This window comes from Struthio camelus, chromosome 24, assembly GCF_040807025.1.
Source record: "Struthio camelus isolate bStrCam1 chromosome 24, bStrCam1.hap1, whole genome shotgun sequence".
In the NCBI taxonomy this organism is placed as follows: domain Eukaryota; kingdom Metazoa; phylum Chordata; class Aves; order Struthioniformes; family Struthionidae; genus Struthio; species Struthio camelus.
The window spans coordinates 7,312,838-7,327,596 of record NC_090965.1 but is presented as its reverse complement, the minus strand read 5'-3'; the positions used below and the strand labels follow the sequence as shown (position 1 = coordinate 7,327,596).

At 50.5% G+C, this 14,759-nt stretch overlaps 1 protein-coding gene across 2 annotated transcripts in view; it reads right to left on the bottom strand.

Moving 5' to 3' along the window:
• Window positions 1–7,712, bottom strand: part of CDK18 (cyclin dependent kinase 18) — a 43,705-nt gene extending 35,993 nt beyond the window's left edge. Inside the window, exon 1 of one of the 2 annotated variants that reach the window (XM_068918269.1) lies at window positions 7,651–7,712. The gene's annotated coding sequence lies outside the window, so the exon portion shown is untranslated. Of the gene's footprint in view, window positions 1–6,057; window positions 6,467–7,650 lie in introns of those variants that run through there. The other variant, XM_068918264.1, reaches the window with a different exon arrangement.
• Window positions 7,713–14,759: the final 7,047 nt, after the last annotated feature.

The following is a 14,759-nucleotide window of genomic DNA, read 5'->3' as shown; positions in this document are numbered from 1 at the left end:
TCATTTATCCCAGATCTACTGTATCGGGATCAAATCCTGCCTGAAGTTCTAAAGTATACTCTCTTCCATGTCACTGATGATGCTGGTACTCCAGAAACGAGTGGATCGTTTCTATCTCTCTGTGTTTTCTGGGTGACAGCACAAACGGCACAAGCACATGTACCAGATGAGATCCTACTACGAAACTAGAGAGGAGTCGTGACACTGACAGCCTTGACTGGTGAGAGAAGTGCCACGTCTTGAGCTGGTGTAGGTCTGACTTCAGTGGAGCAATGCTGACTTACACCACTTGAGCATCTGGCAGAAAGTGAAGTTTAATCTACTGACATTGGCAGGTGCAATAGGAGGATATATTTTGTGGGCAAGAAGAGATCTCAACTGCTATCAGTGTAAAAACCCTTCAAATCAGATTTCTAAAATCTAAAACACAAAAGGGAATCAACGGGCCATTGAAAATCCCTGTAAGTACCTGGCTGCATTGCTGGGAGTCTGCAGATCAGCAGCATTTGCTTCAGCACAGGCTCAGCGCATACAGTGACAAAGAGGCCTTTCCATCAAACGATTCCCGTCATGCTGGAAGGCATAAAACCAAGCTCCAGGTGATGCTCCATGCAGCAATACAAAGAAATTACAAGTATCACTCTATATGCACGTGCCTGTGCAGAGTTAAGCCTCCAGTTCATAAACCTTGTCAGATTTAGCAACTAATAAAAAATACGGCTTTAAAAGAGTGGGCAGTGCTGGGGAGAAGTGGGTGGGAGGGAGAAGCAATAGTGGGGGGTTTCACAGCTAAATGTAACTGGGATCATGAATCACAGCCCCAAGTGACCAGCGTATTAACATTTACCAGATAATTAACTAGACTGAGTAAAAATAAACTATTTAAATCAAAATAGAGAAACAGCAGAAATAAATGGAACGCTTGGAATGTTTCCACTTCCCAAAAAAGGCACATTTTGATTCGTTCAGAGGCCACAGTGTTTACGATCAGCTTCAACAGTCTCTTCTTTTTAATTGAGCAGTTCAATTAAAAAGTCATCAAAACAGCAGCAGCACTCAGGTAACTGGTCAAATCCAAACCCCTGCCCCACTCCAAAGCCTCTGGCTGGGGAAAGTCGAGTTGTTTTAAAAGTGTCAGCTGAGCGTTTCAGAGTTTGGGGAGAAAGAGAGGGAGGAGGAGAGCATTCATCTAGCAGTCTTCAGTAATAAAAACATCACTGCATGGTAGATCATGAGCAAAAACTGAAAGGGTGCCCAAAAGACAAATAAAATTCATGTCACATCACTGCCCTCTTGAAAAGCTTCCCAGACTACAGCGAGAGACAGGCTATTAGCTACAGACCAGCACAGAACAGCATAATTTGGAGGGAGTATTAGACCCCAGCTTTGAGATCCATTGCTGTCAGCGACAGGACCTTGACAACTCCAAGAATATGATCCTTGCCTCAGTTTCCCCATTTGATAAATGAAGACGATATTACTAGCTCAGGGGTGTTGTGAGGACTAACTGTTTGGGTGTGATTAATGAAATTAAACAAAATTAAACATTATCAAAATAATTGGATGACACCATTATTTGGCAATGCCCTTCCTTTCAGGTACGCACAGAAGCTGCACTTGCCCTTCCCCACATATTTTTGAAAGGGCAGCCAACCCAGCGCCACTCCATCCTGTTTACTTCCTCCTCTGTGCATCACAAGCAGTAACAGCTAACTCTGATGACACCACGTGTCCCTGCAATGCTGGGCAGACGTGACCAGTACCAGGCACTGACCACACCATGTCAGAAAGCTCCTGCTCCAGAAAAATGTATTACTTTTGTTATGGATGCTCTGAAATGTCTCCACCTGAGCTTCTCTGGGAGACCCAGTTCCCAGAAAGCAATGAGCACCCATCTCCGAAAATACCTGCAGCGGGTCAAACCTCCCACAGTTCCACAGCGTGAGCACTTTTGGACATATTCATCCTCCCAGGACCCTGGTGTGGCCGGGACAGTACCTGAAGTGAGATGGAGGCGCAGAAAGGCAAACGATTCGGTGAAGGCCACAAGCAGAAACAGAAGGGCTGGTGCAGGCATCTGAATCCAACTCCCCGAGGCAACCGCCCCGAAGCCTGGAGCATCCTTCCGCTTTATGAACTGTATTCCCACAGGTCCTGGCTGCACTTGAAACCGTGGGCCATTGTGCATTCAGCACACGAGAGAATTTTAACGAGAGCTCAGCTGCTGCTCAAGTACTAAAAGAAATGATCAGATTTTCAGCCTTAGCCCAATGGGCAGGCATGCTGTGATGGAGATCTGCCTGTGGACGTTTCCTGGGGGTTTGCAGAGCTCTGAGTCCTTCTGCAAAATCTAGCCTTAACTGTAGTGGCTTGGAGCGCCTCTGTAAAAACAGCAAGGAAAGCCAGAAGGGAAGAGAATACTGATCTCAAGTTGCGATTGGAGACGCAGCAAGAATAAACCACAAGAAAGGACAGAGGTAAAGAAAGAACAAGAGATGAGAGACTGTAGCAGTGTCAGAAGCACAGATGAACCCCGAGCATCTCTGAGAGCTTGCCTGCTCTACTCTGTGGCTTGAAAAAAATTTCACACCAGCTTCTATTCTAGCCAGGCTGGCTAGACAAAGATACGGGCTAAAATTGTGAGTGACTGAGCAAACAAGCAGCAGATGAGCAACATTGGCTGCAAGCAAAATGCTACCTGAAAAGAAACTTTGATTAGAAATGGAAAGAGAGAGCAAAAGATGATGCATCTGATTACAGATCAACTCTGCAAAGTTAACTGTCCACCAGATTGTAATCTGGGCTTGAGCATCTACATTAATCAACAGGTTGCATGCAGCTATCCGTTTTCCCTTTACAAACAGCCGAACCAAGTTAATTTGAAGAACGAGAAAGCAAACCCAGCAGGCCAAACCTCCATGCGGACAATTTGTTGAAAATAGCTAAAGGGCCTTTTTAAATAGAGACTTCCCCCCCCCCCAATTTGTAGAGATGCAAACTGAGACCACATCACCGTGCTGTGGTAGAGCAGACCTTTCAGGATTTCAGTACACTAACTACCTTGAGCAAAACTCACTCCAAGCTGGGTTGTATCTTTTTCTGAACTCTGTAGCTGGCCAAGGAGTCAGGACCCCCTGTCCTGTTGCCTATGCCTTGGACAAGCTGCTTTAACTTTGCCTCAATTTCCCTGTGCATGAAACAAGAATTTGGGAGGCTATTGCTGAGTATAAATCCTCCTGGAAACTCTTACTATTATTTGGATATGACTCCAAACATGTGTCCCAGGTTTTCTGGAGATTCTCAGACCTCCTGGCCCAAACCTCAGGTCTGTAAGGAAGCCAGAGGAATGTTTCAGGGTTTACAATGAATGACCAAACATTCATTTCTCTCCGGAAGGCCAGAAGAGGGGGATGGTCTCCGAGGAACTGTAGATATTTTAATACATACATGACATCTGGGAAGAAAGCACAGTCCGCGGGTGTCTAACATATGCATAAATATATGTACTTCTGTCTCACCAAATGGCCGGGGGCAGCAGATACAACGGAGAGAACTGAGGGATCCTCACAGACTTGAGAGATCAGAATCCAATTCCTTGCTCTGCCACAGGCTCCCTATAATACCTTCAGCAAGTCATTTTGTCTCTTCACTTTCCCCTATGCAAAATGAGGCCGCCTTCATCTATCTTGTCTACTTATAGTGTCAGCAACAGAAGGCAAAAACTGTCTCCTACTGCACCCATGCTCCTGGCACAGTCGGGCTCTACCCCAGCCCGTGCCCACGTATGCTAAGTAATACACCAACAATAGCACTAAATGCATATGAAACGCGGTAGCTAAATATTTAAAACAGCTAAGTTGCAAGCCAGTAAAAAGCAACAGGGCATGTCTGCTGTATTTCAATCACCTGTAATGCCTGAATATGTGACGCTATCACTTCATTCTTTGTCACAGACTTGCCAGCAAAGCATCCATCTAGGGGACTGACAAAGAGTGCTCGCTTAGTGAAAGGGGCCTTCACAGCATTGAAGCAAATATTTTAGTGCTTCCACGCCTATCTCTGCCAGCATCCCCATGCTCTATAGATCTCAGCGAGCAAACCTCTGCGAACAATGCAAGGTCAAGTGTTAACAGATGGGGAAACTCTGACATGGGGATGCAGTGACTGGTCCAAGGTTAGGGAGAGAATCAGTGGCAAGGCCAGCAACAGAGTCAGATCTCTACAGTCCTGTTCTTTAGCCACAACATTTCTTCTCTTTTCCAAGCAGAATAAGAGTGCAGGAACTCCCAGCCTTTGCTGGGGAGGTTATCCCACTACTGATTTCTTAATTCACCCTGACCCTCCCCCGACAGGGCATCCATGCTTTTTTTGTGCATGAGTCTGGGCTCCTGGAAACAAATCTGTGAAATCTGCAAAACCTCCCATTAAAGGGATGTGGTCCTGCCTGAAGAATGGACATCAAAACTGGCACAGAAGTTTTCTGGTATGACAGTGGAAAAAAAGACTAAAAATCAGAGCAAAGGGGACACACACACACACACACACACACACACAGAAGAAACAGTACAGCTTCATGCACAGGGTGCTACCTGGCGATCCAGGTTCCCACCTTCTGTTCCTGCCTCTGCTCCTTCTTTGCTTCAGGCTCTTGGACACATCAGGTCCTATTGATGTGCTTGTGTTTCCTCCAGGGAGGAAAGGATGCTCTAGACTACAAATGCACTTTGAGAGCTAAGTGCCAATCACCAGCACCGATAGTAACTAATCAGTTACCATCAGTGTTGGTCTGGTGTTTGTATCAAAGGAATAGAATTTCAGGATTGTCTTTTCAGACGTTTTTGGTGACCTCTCCACAGATGGGGTGACCCAGAAACCCTGTCACTGCCTCATGAGGCTGGAGGACAAGGCTCAGTTTGCATCTAACCACATGCTCCAGCTCTTTGTGTTAGTGCATGCTGCAGCTCTACATGCTGCCCAATTGCCACTGAAAAGGAAATGAAATCCCATTTTTCTTGCAGGAAGAGGGCACTCACCTTTTTACAAAACTCATCCAGAGGCATGAACTTTCTGCCTGCTGCTTGTTCAAAGCACTTCCCCTCCCCTTTAGGTCCTTTCTCCAACCCCCAGCATGCACATATGTCACACCACTCATTTGGCTGGTGGAGAGCACAAAAAGCCCAATGCCAGCAGCCCCAGGCCTGACCCTGATGCTTCCTCCCTTTCAGAGTTAATGCCACCATTGTGCCCACCAGCCTGCATGCTCATTCCAGTTTGTTTTTGTGCCGAGAAGAGCCAGTCTGCTGAAGCGCAACTGGCACAGGAGCCAGTGCTGGCATAGCAGGGAGACAAGCTCTCAACAGGCTGTCTTGCCTGGGTAGCTCCTTGCCAGTGAGGACGGGAACAGGCATTCTGGGGACAAGTTCTCCACACCCCTAGGAACTTTGTCAGAGCAACAGGCGCACTGGTGAGATGCAGCTGATACCGACAGCCGCAAAAAGTGCAGCGCAAGGAGAACGCCGTGCTTGCAACCAGCCAGCAGAATGACTCCTGCCTGAGCAGGGGAACACACCGGGCAGACACCCTGGTGGCATCCCCCCAGCAAGCAGCCCTGGCAACTTTCACACTGGAGACAGCAGCGTCCTCCCCTTCAGCCTGCCTGCTTCCTTCCCAGACGGTCCCACACTAGAGGTGTGCAAACAGCACACGTTGGACAAGTCGATACTGACAGCAGGGCGGTGGTATAGGGCTGCCTAAACCCCTTTTAGGATGGTTCCACCAAAACATTCAAGGGATCTCATCCACCAGGGAAGGGACCGGTATAAATTCTTGCTGCGCTTGTATAAATCCGATTGTCACCAATACCCTCCCTCACCACATCTCCAACTTCTTCTCTCCCCTCCTCTAACACTTTGTGCCCAAACAGTCCCGAAACCTTCCCTCCGTCCTTCCAAAGGGAGCGACAGCCCCTGCCAAACGGCTGCTGGGGGCAAGGGGGGGGGGGGCAGCCCGGGCCCCTCTCCCGGCTGCACCTTTGCTCTGTTTACACCAGGCACTTACCGGGCCACGGGGGCAGCTCAATCTCCTTCCTCCTTCCTGCCGCAGCGGCGCCGCCGTGCCCAGCCGGGTCCCGGAGAGAAGAGAGGGGCAGCTTCTCCGCGGGGGTGCGGGGCCAGCGCCGGAGCGGTGCCGGAGCGGGAACCGGAGCAGCGCTGCAGCGGCGCCGGTGCCGGTGCCGGTGCCGGAGCGGTGCCGGCAGCTCGCTCGCTCGCTCCGTGCCGCGCTGGCTCCTCCCCAGCGCAGCCGCGGGCAAACAAGCCGCGCTCGGCCCCAGCGCCCTCCCCGCTGGCCCGGGGATGCGCCGGGAGCTGCTGCGGGCTGGAGCCGGCCCTGCTCGCCCTGCGCGGCCGGGCGCCGAGCTGCTCTGCAGGCTGGGGAGCTGCACACGCACGCACGCACACACACACACACACCCCTCCGCACCCTCAGCCGAGAGGTCAGGGGAGTTCCCTCCTGCAGCTCTTCCTACCCGTCCCTGAGGCTGCGGGCGGATGCGGCGGCCCTCGGTTTTGCGCGGGGCGCGCACGGCACCCCGCAGCCTGGGCAGAAGCGGGAGGCTGAGGCCGGCTGGCAGCCCGGCTCTGCCTTCCCCAGCCCGTGGGAAGTGCTAAGGCGCGGGCGGCCCTTGGGCAGCCTCGGAAATTTTGGCCGCTGTGGCTCCAGCAGGGTTGCGCGTTTAGCAGCAGCTTCGCCTTCCGCGCTGCAACTATTTATTGCCTTATACTTAGGCAAGCGTTCTCAGTTTGCCAAAAATAGACCAACCATGGAAATAAATCAGGCTGACTGGAGGTGCCAACATCATCTGTTGAAACTAATTAGTTTCTTATATCCACTGCTATATTAATCCTTGCCCTCCCTCTACAGACCATCCTGTCAGGAGAGTTTTGTAAATTAATGGGATGTTATGCTCAAATCTGAGGGATGTGCAAAAGGTTTTGCGGCTGGGGAAGACAGAGGGATGGTAGCAGGACACCTGTGCAGGGAAGGGACAAAATCCATCTACGCAGGGAATGGGGAAGGGGAACCCTGAGGACACGCAGCAGAGCTGGTGAGGAGGAAGACAGAGGGCAGAAGCTCTCTAGAGGGAAATCCTATCTCAGGAAAGCATGTAGGATGAACTTCCTGCCAGACATCTGAGAATCCACAAGGAAGACTATCCAGAAGACACAAATCTGGGCTTCCTTCGTTCTGCTGCTCGCAGAACTCCTCTTTCCCTTTTCCTTTCTGAATGTGGGAGTCTTGGGAAACTTGCTAACTCTCATTTCTTGTATTAGAATCATCAAGTTTGCTGGAAGACACTTTGAGGAAGAGAGAACTGGTTCCCAGATGGCATTGCAAAAGCATAAAAACTGAGCACCTCGTGGGGGAAAGGGATGTTCTGCCACGCTGTTCAAAACTCCATTTTGTTTGTTCACCTTCACCCTGTCTATAGCAACACTCAGCCAAGACCTGAAGCCCTTAGCAACACTCACCCACTCTGTGCATGGGGTAAAACATTTGACACCAGCTCTCCAGTCAACTCATTTAGCGAGCATGTGAATGTAAGTCTAGTCTGAGCACACAGGCCTGAATAGGCTTTGAACTGCAACTCACCCTCCAGGAGTAGATGTGGGAGTTCACACTTGGGGCACAGTACCCAGCTGGGGACTAACGCAAACTTTGCAGCAGGGCTACGATCCAGTCCTCCGCGACGCTGGGCAAGCCGCCTGTGTCCCACCAACCCACCCCACCTGCAAAACGGGGATCTGCATCCTTCGTTCTGCGGGGCTTGGGGAGGAGCAGCAAAGACCACAGATCCAGAAGCAAAGTGTGAAGGCTGGCTCTCAGCTTCTGTGGAAGGCTGCCCTCCCTTAACCCCTAGTCAATGAGTACCTGGTCATGTGGGCTGGAAAATCAGAGGCAGCTCTGTGTGACGTTAGCCATCACGTTCCCTTTACACCACTGGCTGCAGAAACTGGCACGTTTTCCTTAGCCCAGTGGTCCAGCCAGGCTCTGGCATACCTCTAACTTCCACCCTCATCTGTCTCATCTATTTAGAGCAGGGATGGCTTCGGGTGGAGAGATGTCTCAAACATTTATGCGCAGTTCCCAGCACAGTGCAGCCCTCAGCATAACAACTGCTGCCTCTCGCTCCATACCACAGCTCTGACAGCTGCTCACCTGGCACTATAAGCTCATTTTAATACAGAAAGCAGAGGATAACCCCAGCAAAAGCTGTATCTAGTTAGGTGGAACAAGCCCCAGAACTGGAGATTGACAAAGAAACCAGCTCTGTAAGAGAAAGAGGTGATGTGCAAGGGGAAAGAAGCAGTTGTTACAAGCAATTAGTGGACAGAGACACAAGCTTAGCGGCTGTGTTTCACAAGCTGCTTATTGGTGCGTGATATTCCTCATAAACATAAATTACAATAATCACCACGCCAGGAAGGGATCGCTATAATCCTGATGGGGATGACTTTGAGAGGAGGATGTGGAGAGACAAAGCACTTCGCTGGTACAGCCAGAAAAGGAGAGATTCCTGTGCCTGTGCGTTCACAGACACAACGGGAAAGGAGCCACATTACACGGCGTGATAGGTGTTCACAAGCATGCGGGTCAAAAACACAGTACATCTCCCCAGCAGACTCTAGCACAGTACTAACTAGACTCTACACAGTGTAATGGGGCTGCGTCCGTTCCACCAATAATAGCCCAAAGCAAACTGTCCCTTAATGTGTGCTCTTTGAAGGGCAACATGGTCTGAGGTCACTGGTGTTGAACTTGGCACCCACCAGTGGATGCCTCTGCAATACTGAGCAGTGCATTTGCAAGGCAATGCCTGCAGGGCATTTTTCAAATGTGCCAACTTCATGGCTGAGCAGAAGACAGATATGCTTGGGGTTTTTTTGCAAGATTTTCTGGAATTACTCTGTTTTTGCAGGGTTATTTTTTTCCTTTTTGCATTGTCACAGTGAAATTGCACAGCTTCATGGACTTTCGGGGGAAATCTGGGGTGAAGATGGGCTCACTGCAGTCAGGAGTATTTTGCAGAAAATGGATCTGGCTGGGAAACTGTAAGACTTTGCAGAAGTCCTTGGTTGTGATCACCTCAGCTCATGCTGGGGGATACTTTGCTCAGCAAACCCCTGCCCTCCTCCACTTACGCAGTTCCTAGCATGTCGCTTGCCTGGTGCAGTCAGAGGACTGCTGGAATGCAGCCCACAGCTGCTCTCCCTTTTTGATATCACTTGCATCTCTTAAAGATACAGGCCTTGCTTCCTCACCCCTGCGCCTGTCTGTGGTCACCTTCCTGCAAAGAGAATCTCACCCCAACTGCACATTTGTTTGGGAGAGAAGAGAAGGAGGAGGTGTGAAAGAGAGAAGGCTACAGCAAGCAGAGACAGAGAATTGCATGTTAGTGTCTGTCTCTACCCAAACAGGCACGGCAGGTTGGATCCTATCCCCGAGTGGGGCTGTGATGCACATAAGCAAGGATGATGGCTCTGACCTGGTCATGCCATTGGCACAGTCCTAGGACTCCTCACAAGTTACAAACGCAATTTACACCTATAGTTGCCTGCGCAGCTTCCGCAAGGCAGACATCCTTTTCAACAGAGAGGAACACATCCATCTTCTCTGTAGGAGGAATCCTGTTTCTGCTCTCGAGCCACAACATCACTCACCCTCCTCACCTCTGCTGAAGAGCCACCCCTGAGACAGAGCAGCAAGTGCTGCTGAGCTGGGCCACTTTGTTAAGCCAGAGGGAAATGTTACCTCTGTTTTGTACACTGCAAGCAGCATGCAAGCTAGAGAGTATTTTCCAAAAGCAGCAGGGAAGGCTGCAGCATCCTGAGTAGCATTTTAATCACAGACCCAAGGGGATTGCTAGGGCTGCTCTTCTCCAGAACACTCTCCGTCAGCAAACACCTCTGCAGAGATGTGAGAAAGAGCACGGAGGGGTGAGTGCAGCCTCGGGGTGGTGGGGAGCACAATCCCACACTGAGGGAGCTGGTCCCAGAGGTACGGCCAGCACGAGGGCAAGCCCAGGGTGTGCACACCTTGTCCTCGTGCAAACTTGTCCGAGGAGGGGGCTCTGGGAGCACAGCATGGAGCTAGGGCCAGTGCAGCGCCTGTGCTGTAAAAAAATCCTCTGCCTCATGTATGTTCTCCATGTGGCTTCTAGCCAGACACATTAAAACCTCCCCTGCTCTCCCTTGCAGGGCTGAGGCCCCATCGGGGACACTCCATCCAGCCCTCGGCACCCAGCATCAGCAGAGAGGGAGGAAAGTGCCAAGGCTAGCTGCATGAACAGCCAGCGGGCTGGGAAACCTGCCTTAGGAGGAGCCTGAGGGAGTTCAGGCTGTTTAGCCTAAAGGGCAAAAAGCTGAGCAGCAGTGACAGCAGTCTTCAGATGGATTCAAGTGGAAAGGAGCAACCTGTCCTTGGTGACTTCAGTAGGGAGTGCCCATTGCGGACAGGTATAAGAATCTGCAGTTTTTGTTACAAGCTGTTTAGCCCTCATTTAATACCTTCCCCCAGACTGGAGGCAGCCCTGCCCGCCTGTCGCAAGAAGTTATACGCTCCCTGTGCAGTGACCTGCGGAGAGACAGGAGCTCACCTACGCCGTTGCCAAGCCAGGAGGCATCGAGTCAAAGCCAAAGCTGAAGCTGTTCGGATGTGCTTAGCAGGGAGCTGCATGGAGCGAAGGTGCCAAAACTGACCAAGCGATGAAGTGCCAGACCCAATAAGACCCAGTTTAAAAAGATACGACTGCTGAACAGTGCTTCGCCCAGTAGGCATTACTGTCTGCCTAGAGAAAGGTTCAGAGCTCCAATTTGCAACCTAGTCCTCTCACCACTCATTAAAGGCCAGGCAATCCTAATAAATATAGAAAGTATATTAGTGATGACCAAGACTGGAGCGTTAGAGAAACAGCAACATGAATGTGCTTGCCTCGTCTATGAAACACAGGTCAGCTCCAGGGGGATTTCACCTGTTTTCCGCCTGTAGCTCTTCTGGCCTCATTCCCCTGCCACACAGAGCATCCCTCCACATCCCCAGATGCTCATAGCGTGTTTTCTCCACTACTAAACTCACGTGGGCACGCATGTGTCCTGCTTCAAGGCAAGTGGCTGTGTGCAGGTCCGCAGGGAATATTTTACAGTCACTGCATCCAGGCAGCAATTCCCTTTCCCATTGCCCTGACATTCAATAGTAGTGCAGGCACCGAGTCATGGAAAGAAAATGTGTTCAGTCCCTCCCCTGCCCATGGACAGTTCTCCCTTGTGCACGCGCAGGCATGTGGAAATCATTGCCCAGAGAGCAGTGCTGCATTTCAGCAACCATCAGAGCGCTTTAGTTTAAAGGCTGGCTGTTAAAACAAGGAAAACTGGCAAATGGCCCCTGTGTTAAAGGGCCCAGTCCGACACGTCCGGATCTGCTTTTACGGAGTGCTGGAGAGGCCACATGAAAACACTTCTGTCATCTGGAGGGTGGCTGCTACAGCACCACAAGGCTCAGTGTGTGCATGCCACTCTGCATAGTGTTAACAAGGGGTGTAACTGCTCTAGGTCACCCCGTCTAAGAGTCACCCCCATAAATTGCACCTCTGTTGGGCATCTGCAACTCCACTGACTCCGGGAACGTAAATGGGCAAGACAAAAGGAATATTGTTATTCCCGTTTTACAGATAGGTGAACTGAGGTATAGGAGAAAGACAGACAAGTTCCGATAGCCTTGTTAATGCACACTAGCGCTGATTCCAACTGCTAAGAGAGCTACCTCAAGGTCACACTGCAAAGCTCCGACAACATCCATAATCGAGCCCAGACAAACTGCAGTCTACTCTTGTCACACACACGAGAAATGAATCCATTAACTCCCTTAAAAGACCAATCACCCTGAAACTAAAGGAGGTAAAAATCACTGCAAAAGTTAATGTGCTGCATGCTTCACACAAAATAAAGTCACTATCCACAAAGTATAGTTGGCCAAAATACAGCTGACCATGGCAACCAGCAAGCCAATTGCAAACTGGTGAATCCCAGCAGCAGCTCCTCTTAATTTTGCTCATGGAGCATCACCATAACAACGGATGCACCAATCCAGAGACTCACGCACTTAGCAACCAGAAGCTGCCAAATTATGAAAAAGTAAAAATTATGCACAAAGTATTTCCTCCAGGATCCTACTGTAGATGTATTCCATTGCAAAACTGCATGCAGCATGGTGGACATAGCCAGAGAAATGCACAAGGAGAGTATGATGAACACTTCTCCTCCAGTGAGTAGCTTTGGATCAAAAGCATCCACCGCCCTGCAGGCAGCAGGCATTACTAGAAGGTAAGTAAGTTTGGCCTTTGGTTTTCACATTTCGCTCAGGGCTGCGTGTGCCCTCCTGTCTATTACACAGCAGAGAGGGAAAGCCTTAAAGCAGGCACAAGGCCAACACGCAGAACTGGAGCTGATGGCCACATAACAACACTTAGGCCTTGCACTGGCCTCCTCAACTGTCCAGGTGGGTTTAGGAGGTGCTTCTTAGAGGTCAAAGCATCTTAGCTTCACAGAGACACTCTGCTGGGAGAGACTGCTGTGTTTCTAAAGCAACTTAATGCCAGCACCAAAGGAGTTTGCTCCCACGAGTGGACCTTGTCCCTCATGATATGGTGTGAAGCAAGAGCAGAAAGGAGATAAGTTACTTTTTCAGGGAACAATCCATCTCTCTCCCCACTGACTCACTGACAAGCTTCCCTTTTTCCAAGGCAGTTCACAGGGCGAGCAGTATGCTGAACAATCCTCTCTACTGGAAAGAGATGAGTAAGTACCCCAAGCAGCTTAAATCTCTGCTTCCTTCTTGGGAGTGAGGAATGCTGGGGTTAAAGTACTGTAGGGGAATGTGCCTGGGCAAACAACAGATCAAACGCTTCTCTTGTTCAGTGTACACCAGAAATACCAAAGTGTTTGGCGTTTCCTGCCAAGAGAAAGTGGGAGTCCCTACTCAGACCGAGACCAGCCATACAAGAAACACCCAATGGTCAAGAAGAGCATCAGAAGTGGCTTTCCAGCCCAAACCAACAAGAGGCCTATTAGCAGGGTGCAATCATCTGGCCTAGGCAGTGCAGGAGGTCTGGCTGGAGAATAATGACTCTTCCTAGCCTTATGCCATAGGAATGGATGGATGGAAAGGGAGGAGCCATGTCAGCAGGCTGGCACGATTCAGCAAGAACAGCTTGGGTGGCACCGGAAAGGGACTTCCTCACTGCTGACCGACAGCCTCAGCATGTTAAGCCAGGATTCGATGCTTACCACTCAGTCTGCTAGCTATTTTCAGCCTAAATGAGGGATCCAACCCAGCTCTGGCTTCCCAAAACACTGATGCAGGCAGAAACTTTAGCAGGCATGAGAGGGATGATGTATGTCAAGAGAACACTTCCAAAAGAGAAAGCCAAGAGAGGGTTTGGTCTGTAGGACAGCAGAACTGCACGCGCATGACGGACACAGAGCCGAGCATGCCTGAGAGAATGGGGGCGGCAGGGATATGACCAAAACCACGTTTGGCTTAGCTGGCAGTGGAATGGGTATGGTCCCGTGTTCACACACGTGCAAGTGTTCACACGTGCCAGCCTAGCTCAGTGTCTCAGAGCCCCTCTGGCCCTCACCTGTCTGTCCAGGCCACTGGAGCTGATGTTTGCTTCACACTGCCTGCTAATCAGCCTGACATCCCCCACCTCTGCTGTTACAATTAGGGAATCGGAGCAGATGGCAGAAGAGTTAGCTGAAAAGAGAAAAATCTCATATACAGCTGCCACTTGCTCTGAGCAAGTTCTTCTCTCTTAGACAAGTCAGGAGGAAGCCAGCTCCTGTGATGAGAGGTGGAGCTGCCAGAGCTGCTGGGGCAGCAGCAGCACCCCAGCAAGACTCCCGGCTGGGCTGGTCACAGCTGCCCCCCTATTGTACAGCAAACATATTCTGATGCAGCAAACATGTGCATCTGCAGCAAAAGTTATGATGGGCAGAGAGCAATTCCTGGTGGTAAGTCTCAGCAGCAAAGCCTTGCAGGACAGCCTTTGCCACAGGGAAAACCCATTCCTAGGCATCCCAGGGGTAATATTCAACACTGTGCAGGTACAACAAAGCTCCTGCTCCAAGTTGTGGAGGCAAAGGGAGACGGGCTGCCTTCCCCCACCAGCAAAGGGATTTCAGGGTGCGGCCCAGAACTTGCTTTAACTAGTGCTGAGGCATCTGCCCAGGAGAAAACCACCAGGAGGCTGGTGGCACACAGCTCCTTGTAAGGCAGTCTCTGGGGAGAATATATAGCATCAGGCTCTTGCTAGCTGAACGCACCTATTATTTCATTAGTGCTATAATTCCCCAGCCAACAAGTGCTCTAATGGCATGTTGAGTCTCCTCTCCTGCTAACAAGCTGCACACCTGTTACAAGCACAGCCTGAAATCTTCTTTCTCTGCAGCCTGTCAGGGAACTTTCCTGCTGACTTCTTCTGGCTGGAAAAGGCTCAAGATTCATTCTGACACCTGCTGACTGCTCTGTGGATGGGGTGGCCACGGCCCAGCGCACTCCACGGGTTTCAGCCTGATCCTGCCCTTGGTCGGTCTAGTTTTCTGAAGCACTGAGCCTCCACAGGAGCAGTGAAATCCTTGGGAGCCAGGGTTTCTCACCTCAGCATCCCCATCCATAGCAACATCAAGGGGCTGTCAGGACTGTTA